Consider the following 11142-nt stretch of genomic DNA (forward strand, 5'->3'; position numbering starts at 1 on the left):
TGTGACCCTGACCTCATTTTCATGGTTCAGTGGTCAAAGTTAAGTTTTTGAGTTTTGGGCTTTTTATCTAATACTATATGCCGTAGGTCAACTATATTTGGTGTATGGAAATATATTATGATCTTTATGTCAGTCACGCAGGTTTTATTTAACCCTGACCTCATTTTCACGGTTCATTGCACAGTGTTAAGTTTTTGTGTTTTGGTCTATTTTTCTTAAACTTTAAGTAATGGGTCAACTATATATGTTGTATAGAAGCATTGTTAGCTGTACATGTCGGCCTGGCATGTTTCATCTGACCTTGACCTCATTTTCAAGGTTCATTGGTCTTTGTTTAGTTATCTTGGTTAATGTTAAGTTTATGTGACAGTTGTAATAAAGCTTAGCTTTATACCTAGGACTATCAACATGATATCAATGATTAGTATAGAAGGCGAGACATTTCAGCGTGTGCACTCTTGTTTATATTTTTCAAGAATAACAACTTGTTTTATTGGTAGATTTAGTTACAAATATATATTAAAATTTGTTTTATCAAAGAAACCAAATAATCTTGTTAACTATAAAATCTATTTTTTACCTTAACCCCAGTATATTTTGGACTGACAATCTTGGTTATAATGGGGATTAAAACACTATGAATCACTTCAATGATTAACAAAGTACTATTCTTGGTTTAGCAGGTTGCTGAGAGTGTTTGTATCAGCAGTTATGACCATACAACCTTGTGACTGACAGGTGTTACTGTCAGTTAATTACCAATTATCTGGACATCTTATCTATAAGCCAAATATCTTTTTTCTCTAATATTTTATGATCCAAATTATTACTTTCAGAATGTTAGGAATTATTGCATGGTCTTCATAAATAATGAGTAGGAAATGACCTTCCTTTGACCTCAGTGCATGTTAATGCATTTCCTGTCATGCTAATTGCAACAATACTCTATTCCATATTTCCAGATTACACATTAACTAAAAACTGCTATTCTGAAAGCATTCTACATATATCAAAATTTGAAGCTGAAGGACGCCTTCCGGTGCAGGAGTTTCTCGCTACATTGAAGACCCATTGGTGGCCTTCAGATGTTGTCTGCTTTATGGTCGGGTTGTTGTCGCTTTGACACATTCCCCATTTCCGTTCTCAATTTTACATGTTTCTGTCGAAAAAGAACAAAGAATAGATAACCAAAAAGAAGTGACATAGGGCAAAAATTAAATGGACAACCCAACTATCTGAAATAAACAATAGATATCTTTCATAGGACAGTCAACATGAATTGTTCTAAAGGATGGACAAATGTTCAAACTAAATTATCCTTTCTGTATTTAGACTCAATTTCATTATGACACCAATTGACTTTAATTTTTAGCTCACCTGACCTGAAACGTCAAGTGAGTTTTTCTAATCACTTGGCGTCCGTCATTCGTCCGTAAACTTTTACCAAAATCTTCTCCTCTGAAACTACTGGGCCAAATTTAACCAAACTTGGCCACAATCATCATTGGGGTATCTAGTTTAAGAAATGTGTAGCGTGACCCGGCCAACCAAACAAGATGGCTGCCATGGCTAAAAATAGTACATAGGGGTAAAATGTAGACTTTGGCTTATATCTCAGAAACCAAAGCATTTAGATCAAATCTGACATGTTGTAAAATTGTTTATAAGGTTAAGATCTGTCTGCCCTGAAATTGTCAGACAAATTGGACAACCTGTTGTTGGGTTACTGCCACTGAATAAGTAATTTTAAGGAAATTTTGCAGTTTTTGGTTATTATCTTCAATGAATATTTTTATAGATCGAGATAAACTGTGAACAGCAATAATGTTCAGCAAAGTAAGATCTACAAATAAGTCAACATGACCAAAATTGTCAATTGACCCCTTAAGAAGTTATTGCCCTTTATAGTCAATTTTTAACCATTTTTCTAAAATTTTAATGATCTTTTAAAAAATCTTCTCTGAAACTACTGGGCCAAATGTTTTCATTGGGTATCTAGTTTTAAAAATGTGGCCGATGACCCGGCAAACCAACCAAGATGGCTGCCGTGGCTAAAAATAGTACATAGGGGTAAAATGTAGACTTTGGCTTATATCTCAGAAACCAAAGCATTTAGAGCAAATCTGAAGGGGGTAAAATTGTTTATCAGGTTAAGATCTATCTGCCCTGAAATTTTCAGAAAAATTGGACAACCTGTAATTTTTAAGGAAATTTTGCAGTTTATGGTTATTATCTTGAATGTTTTTATACGACCGCAAATTTTGAAAAAATTTTCGTCGTATATTGCTATCACGTTGGCGTCGTCGTCGTCGTCGTCGTCCGAATACTTTTAGTTTTCGCACTCTAACTTTAGTAAAAGTGCATAGAAATCTATGAAATTTTAACACAAGGTTTATGACCATAAAAGGAAGGTTGGTATTGATTATGGGAGTTTTGGTCCCAACATTTTAGAAATTAGGGGCCAAAAAGGGCCCAAATAAGCATTTTCTTGGTTTTCGCACTATAACTTTAGTTTAAGTTAATAGAAATCTATGAAATTTTGACACAAGGTTTATGACCACAAAAGAAAGGCTGGGATTGATTTTGGGAGTTTTGGTTTCAACAGTTTAGGAATTAGGGGCCAAAAAAGGGCCCAAATAAGCATAATTCTTGGTTTTCACACAATAACTTTAGTTTAAGTAAATAGAAATCAATGAAATTTAAACACAATGTTTATGACCACAAAAGGAAGGTTGGTATTGATTTTGGGAGTTTAGGTCCCAACAGTTTAGGAATTAGGGGCCAAAAAGGGACCCAAATATGCATTTATCTTGGTTTTCGCACCATAACGTTAGTATAAGTAAATAGAAATCTATGAAATTTAAACACAAGGTTTATGACCATAAAAGGAAGGTTGGTATTGTTTTTGAGAGTTTAGGTCCCAACAGTTTAGGAATAAGGGGCCCAAAGGGTCCAAAATTAAACTTTGTTTGATTTCATCAAAATTGAATAATTGGGGTTCTTTGATATACCGAATCTAACTGTGTATGTAGATTCTTAACTTTTGGTACCGTTTTCAAATTGGTCTACATTAAGGTCCAAAGGGTCCAAAATTAAACTTAGTTTGATTTTGACAAAAAATGAATCGGTTGGGTTCTTTGATATGTTGAATCTAAAAATGTACTTAGATTCTTGATTATTGGCCCAGTTTTCAAGTTGGTCCAAATCGGGGTCCAAAATTAAACTTTGTTTGATTTCATCAAAAATTGAATAAATGGAGTTCTTTGATATGCCAAATCTAACTGTGTATGTAGATTGTACATTGTTGGTCCTGTTTTCAAATTGGTCTACGCGCATTAAAGTCCAAAGGGTCCAATATTAAACTAAGTTTGATTTTAACAAAAATTGAATTCTTGGGCCTCTTTGATATGCTCAATCTAAACATGTACTTAGATTTTTGATTATGGGCCCAGTTTTCAAGTTGGTCCAAATCAGGATCTAAAATTATTATATTAAATATTGTGCAATAGCAAGTCTTTTCAATTGCACAGTATTGCGCAATGGCAAGAAATATCTAATTGCACAATATTGTGAAATAGAAAAAAAAATTTAATTAGAGTTATCTTTCTTTGTCCAGAATAGTAAGCAAGAAATATCTTATTGCACAATATTGTGCAATAGCAAGAATTTTTTTAATTGGAGTTATCTTTCTTTGTCCAGAATCAACTTTAATCTTTGTTATATACAATATACAATGTATATTCACTTTTTACTACCAACTGATAAATTAAAATGATCTTTACCATTCAGGGATAACAAGCAGTTTTTTTACATCTTAATATTTTATGATGTATTTAAATGAGTAGTTATTGTGCAAACTCCATTAGAATATTTTAATTGAGATTAGTTTTGGAATAATGGAAAGGGGGATGTGATTAAAAAAATTGGGTTCAATTTTTCTCATTTGAAATTTCATAAATAAAAAGAAAATTTCTTCAAACATTTTTTTGAGAGGATTACTATTCAACAGCATAGTGAATTGCTCTAAGAGAAAACAAAAAATTTAAGTTCATTAGAACACATTCATTCTGTGTCAGAAACCTATGCTGTGTCAACTATTTAATCACAATCCAAATTTAGAGCTGAATCCAGCTTGAATGTTGTGTCCATACTTGCCCCAACCGTTCAGGGTTCAACCTCTGCGGTCGTATAAAGCTTCGCCCTGCGGAGCATCTGGTTGTGTTTTGGTCTCGGTTTTTCTTAAAACTATAAGCAAAAGGTCAAGTTCTATATTTGTTACATGTATATGGAAGAATTGTTAGCTGTAAATGCCTGCCTGGCAGGGTTCATCTGACCTTGACCTCATTTTTATGGTTCATTGGTCAATGTTTAGTTTTCTTGGTTTATAATGTTAAGTTTATGTGACAGTTGTAATAAACCTTCATATTTGAGACTCAACATAATATCAATGATTAGTAAAGAAGGCGAGACATTTCAGTGTGTGCACTCTTGTTTATTAAACTTTGTAGGATTTATGGAAGGTCTCCATTTTGTTCTGATCAGATGAAAAACCACAATAGCCAGTAACAATCTTGGGTTCTTATTGGCAATTGGATCAACATTACATAAGAATCATACATGCAGGGTGTGTCAATCACTGATGCTGTAAAGTTAAAACCTGATTAGCCAATTCAAGAATCTTCCCCTCTGAAACTGCAAGGCAATATATGCTCTTAAGTTTTACATGATTAACGATGGGTGGACACTCTTTATGTTGATTATGTTAGCTAATAAGTGTCTCTAATACAGATTTTTTTTACAATACAATTTAACCATGTGAAGTAAATAAGGGCGTTTACTTTTCTACATTGGTTAGAGGTATAGGGGGAGGGTTGAGATCTCACAAACATGTTTAACCCCGCCGCATTTTTGCGCCTGTCCCAAGTCAGGAGCCTCTGGCCTTTGTTAGTCTTGTATTATTTTAATTTTAGTTTCTTGTGTACAATTTGGAAATTAGTATGGCGTTCATTATCACTGGACTAGTATATATTTGTTTAGGGGCCAGCTGAAGGACGCCTCCGGGTGCTGGAATTTCTCGCTACATTGAAGACCTGTTGGTGACCCTCTGCTGTTGTTTTTTATTTGGTCGGGTTGTTGTCTCTTTGACACATTCCCCATTTCCATTCTCAATTATATTGGGATATTTTGCTTAGCTTTCCTCTATAAAAATGGTGCCCTCTAGATGAATAAGTTTGGTTACTATGTTAAACACATCTTTCCCATTAAACTTTGAAATAAAGGATACAACAGATACAGTAGTGAAGTATGCAACATATCTTGAATAGCATCTAGAAATCTACAAAGAAGGTCTATTTAGAACAAAACTTTATTACAAGATAATATAACAGCTTCTCAATTGTGAACTTTCTATTTCTATGCAGCAACATTTCAGCAGCACTTGCATATGGAATATATATCTGTCCCAGTCGATACAATATTTTTGTTGGGTTCATGTTGCTCAGCCTTTAGTTTTACTGTTGTTGTCTCTTTGACGCATCCCCCATCTCCATTCTATATCCCTTTCCCTTTTTGTTATTTTAAGCATATGATACTCTTGCAGTTGATAAGATATTCAAGGTCATATGTTTCCCATCATTATTTCTTTGGTAGACATTGCTGTTCTTAATTAATGAAACTAATAAACTAATTGAATTTTCTTCTGGTAGAGGTCAATTCATCCCATTGAAGGTTGACTGCACCTCTTGTCTCTTTCGCCCCCTCTTCTTTTGCAAGGACAGCATTATGGTTTACATGACAGTGCGGAATAGCCATGTCACAGATGACCACGGAAATGAATGTCAAGAAACTGGGCCTTGGAGAAACGAACGAGTCTGATAAATCTGGAAAGCAGCTGATACTCCCAAGAGGTGAAGAAGGTTGCAGAAGACTACATCCATCTTAATATGTTCAAATGCCCCTTTATATATATGGAAGTTTTTAACGACCTTGACTGGCTATACAGCCCCTGCACGGTCGGTAAAAAGCCCCTTTCATGCTGTAGCAGGAAAGATATTCTTATTTATGATGGTATTAGGACGTGTCTGAGACATGTCTTAGGATGTAAAACAAATCTATCTTAGAGCAATCCTAACTACAATTGTTCTAGGACCATTCTAACTGATAAAAAATATTTAGAGAATTCAATGACATAATTTATAGTATTTCAGTTTATATGTAAAGGGATGTAGGTTGCATCTTTTATGGGAAAAAAATTAACGCAAAATAAAAGTTTAAAGTTATACTAATAAATATATGCTACTATATATATTATAAAAAATAAAAAAAATAATTTCATACAGCAACAAAACTGATTGTCACAAAACTTTGCGAGAGGTGATACGCGTGCTGCAATTTTAGCTATACGAATTAGTTTTGACATTAGGCCTATTTTACTCTATTTCATTACAAGAACGAATCAGCCTTAGTTAAAAAAAAAGTCATTTTTTTTCTAAAAACCGATACTCAAACGTTCCCCACATTTCAATTACTATTGCACCTTTTTGTTAGCTGCAAACAAAATCTACTAATGATAAATTCAAAATGATTTTTATTGAGCCTGCGTCTTTTGTCGCAGAAAGTTCGAAATAGGGATGTATAGTGATCCGGCGGCGGCGGCGTTAGCTAACTTCTTAGAAGCTTTATATTTTGGAGGGTGGAAGTCCTGGATGCTTCATACTTTGTATATAGATTCCTCATGTTACGAAGTTTCCGTCAGTCACATGTCTAATGTCCTTGACATCATTTTCATGGTTCAGTGACTACTTGATAAAAAGTTAAGATTTTTTGTAATGTTAAATTCTCATTCGTAAATATAGCTCTACATGCAGACTTCTAATACGTTCAGGTATTTCACATCCAATTTTTTATGGAAATATTCTTTATAAAGCCCAAAGGTGTCAGTATTCACCTCAGAAACTTACAAAACCTTTGAATAGACTTATTAAGAAGGGATATAATTACGATACTGTTGTCAAGTCATTAAAGATTGCATATTTTGGCGTTAATATTGAGTCACTGATAAGGTCTTTGCATCGGAACTAAACACATTTATTCTAAAAACAGTTGTTGGCATGACACGGGTTATGTTCTTCTCATATATGTTATGATGGTATGATACTAAACCCCTAACGGGAAGGATTGTGCCTGATGTTCATATGATGAAATCATAATCTTTCAGTCAGTTTAATTGAAGTCTGGAGCTGGCATGTCAGTTAACTGCTAGTAGTCTGTTGTTATTTATGTATTATTGTCATTTTGTTTATTTTCTTTGGTTACATCTTCTGACATCAGACTCGGACTTCTCTTGAACTGAATTTTAATGTGCGTATTGTTATGCGTTTACTTTTCTACATTGGTTAGAGGTATAGGGGGAGGGTTGTCATTTTTGCGCCTGTCCCAAGTCAGGAGCCTCTGGCCTTTGTTAGTCTTGTATTATTTTAATTTTAGTTTCTTGTGTACAATTTGGAAATTAGTATGGCGTTCATTATCACTGGACTAGTATATATTTTAGGGGCCAGCTGAAGGACGCCTCCGGGTGCGGGAATTTCTCGCTACATTGAAGACCTGTTGGTGACCCTCTGCTGTGGTTTTTATTTGGTCGGGTTGTTGTCTCTTTGACACATTCCCCATTTCCAATCTCAATTTTATCTCTTATCTTAAGTAATTATAGGATAACTATATTTGATATGTGCGTACCTTGCAAGGTCCTCATGCCTGTCATACAGTTTTCACTAATTTGACCTCATTTCATGGATCAGTTAACAAGGTTATATATTATATCTCAGATATTATAAGCAATAGGTCTAGTATATTCGGTGTATGGAAGCACTGTAAGGTGTACATGTCCAACTAGCAGGTGTCATCTGACCTTAACCTCATTTTCATGGTTCAGTGGTTTCAGATAAGTTTTTGTGTTTTGGTCTGTTTTTTCTTTTACTGTATGAAATAGGTCTACTATCTTTGGTGTATGGAAATATTTTATGATCTAAATTTCAGTCGCTTAGGTTTTATTTGACCTTGACCTCATTTCACGGTTCATTGCTCAGTGTTAAGTTTTTGTGTTTTGGTCTGTTTTTCTTAAACTATAAGCAATAGGTCAACTATTTTTGTTGTATGCAAGAATTGTTAACTGTACATGTCTACCTGGCATGGTTCATCTGCCCTTGACCTCATTTTCATGGTTCATTGGTCAATATTTAGTTTTCTTGGTTATTGTTGAGTTTATGTGACAGTTGTAATAAACTGTCTTTTTGTTAGTGGGATGTATAAGTAACGGCCACGTCTACTTGAATTTTTGTCCATCTGATGAGTTAAGCTTATTTCAACTGATTTTTATAGTTCGTTCTTATGTTGTACTGTTATACCACTGTCCCAGGTTAGGGGGAGGGTTTGGATCCCACTAACATGTTTGACACTGCCACATTATTTATGTATGTGCCTGTCCCAAGTCAGGAGCCTGTAAGGCAGCAACCATTTGATTTTCTGGGGGGGGGGGGGGCTATGGTTTTTCTGTACAAACTTTGTTTTTCGCCTTCGGCGAAAAACAATCTATTTTTTTTCGCGACAAGTCGAAAACAATTTTTTTCTTTCAATTTTAGCATTACATATAGTGGCAGCTGAGGGTGAAACAAACAATTTTTTTTCTCAGAATCAAAAACAAATAATTTTTTCTCCAAAAACTGGAAACAAACTTTTTTTCCCAAAAAAAAAAACATAGCCCCCCCCCCCCCCCCAGAAAATCAAATGGTTGCTGCCTAATTCAGTGGTTGTCGTTTGTTTATGTGTGACATATTTGTTTTTCGTTCATTCTTTTATATTTTAAATAAGACCGTTAGTTTTCTCGTTTGAATTGTTTTACATTGTCATATCGGGGCCTTTTTTAGCTGACTATGCGGTATGGGCTTTGCTCATTGTTGAAGGCCGTGCGGTGACCTATAGTTGTTAATGTCTGTGTCATTTTGGTCTCTTGTGGACACTTGTCTCATTGGTAATCATACCACATCTTCTTTTTTATATTATATTTAGGAGTATCAACATAATATCAATGATTAGTAAAGACGGCGAGACATTTCAGTGTGTGCACTCTTGTTTAAGCCAAAAAAAGAAAAAGGCAGCGTGAATGAATTGAAATGAATATGGCATCGTCAAACATACTTTAGAGTCCATTTCATATGATTTTGCATATATAGAAAAGCAGCTTAAGATCTATATTAATCACAAATTCACCAAATGCCTACAAATTTAAAATAATGTAACACAATTGAATCTTTAACTCATGTTGAAGAATATTTTGTTGAACTATAGTTTAAAGGGGCACTAGCTGTCAAATTCATGTTCACCTATTTGATACAAATTCTCATATTTATAACCATGTAAAACATTTAGTTAAATTATAAAAGGTCTAAAATAAATAATTTACAGAACATGGGCTCGATAATATGTAGTTCTGTGTGTATTTTAGTTTTGACGATGTCTAAATAACTATCAAATTGACCTCCGAAGTCATCCGTTTGTCATATAAGCAATACGAACATAACTTACTACTATTGATACGGGTAGAAAGAGAACTCGTGCAATTAAATTTTACCAGCTATAGGTCTGTTTTATTTATAATATAGATTAAAAATGTATATTAATCATCATTTTTACCTGTATAAAAATGATTTTTTTGTGGAACGAATTATAGTCCATCAAATGATTCAGCTTTGTTTCACTTTCAATGTTGACATTGTTTTCCTTTAAATAACCAAACACGCACGATTCACACATTATCCATCTCTAGCTAAGGGGTTAAACACTTTGATCAGAAGAAAGAAACTAGAGTTATTCCTCTTTATACTTCCTGTTTGGCTTTATAAATTTTTATTTTATATAAATGAACTTTAAAAAAAAATCATCAATAAAACATCTTTGTACATACTCATTTTATGAGTATGTACAAAGATTAGAAGCTACACTATATGATAGATTTGTAAAATAAAATGCGAGAGAAGATAGCTTTAATTTAGAAAATGCTCTGAGAATATCAAAAGAAAAGATAAAGCATTAAAAATCAAGCAAAAATAATCTATACATGTAAAAATATTTAATATTTATAAGTTATAATCTTATGCATTTGTTCTTTTTAATGTAGATTCACATTAGTTATCTGTATTCCTGCATCAAATTTTGCTAACTTGATTAAAAATCTGGACCTTAGATTCTCTGTGTTTTACAATCCAAGATGAAGAAAGAATAGAATTTAGAATTTTAAGGCATGAATGTTATATACGCGGGTTAACTTATTCAGTGTACACAACATTTTTGAAGTTATTTCTTCATAGACAGAAAAAATATAAGAGTAATTCCCCAAATAATGCAGTCCAATCCCAAGGCAACATCTCCGGCAGTGGCGTAGCTAGGCTATTTTTAAGTGTACGCCCCAACCACGGCGAAGGGTTTGAGAGCCACATCGGACCCAGGTAATAACACCTTCTATAGCAGTGGGTTTCGAAAAGGGGGCATTTCTTTTATAAAAAACTAATCAATAGCAAGTTGAACATAGCTTATAGACTACCTTTTTTTATCTATTCATTGTGTTGATTTGAAATCTAATGGTCATTGGTGTTGGGGTAAATATCCAAACCGGTTACTTTAAAATATGTTTAAAGGAACTGTGGGATAGATTTTTTTTCTTGATCTGGTATATTAACTTCTACCCTAGTCTCATGACAACATCTGAAGGTTTTCAAAATCATCATGTAAAAAATAATAATCACAGAGCGTCTGCTAACTGCTAAAAGATAAGTCCGTAGGTCAATTGAAAAATGAAAAAAAATATTTTCAAAATTTTGCTTTAGACATTAATCACAAAAAAAACTTCTGCAAAAGTTTCATAAAATTCAATGAAGGGTTAACAAAGTAATTGAAGTGTAACAAACTTCAACCACAGACTGTATATGCAAACAGAAATTCCTTTTATCAGTAGAATACGGGAAAATTAAAAATATAAATTCATCATTTATATGGTCTGGATAATCTTTTGAGAATAAAAAGCTTCTCTCCAACTTTCGTAAAATTTCATTAAGGTTTGACAAAATCATTTATATTAAAAAAAAAAAAACA

Source organism: Mytilus galloprovincialis, chromosome 9 (assembly GCF_965363235.1).
Source record: "Mytilus galloprovincialis chromosome 9, xbMytGall1.hap1.1, whole genome shotgun sequence".
In the NCBI taxonomy this organism is placed as follows: Eukaryota; Metazoa; Mollusca; class Bivalvia; order Mytilida; family Mytilidae; genus Mytilus; species Mytilus galloprovincialis.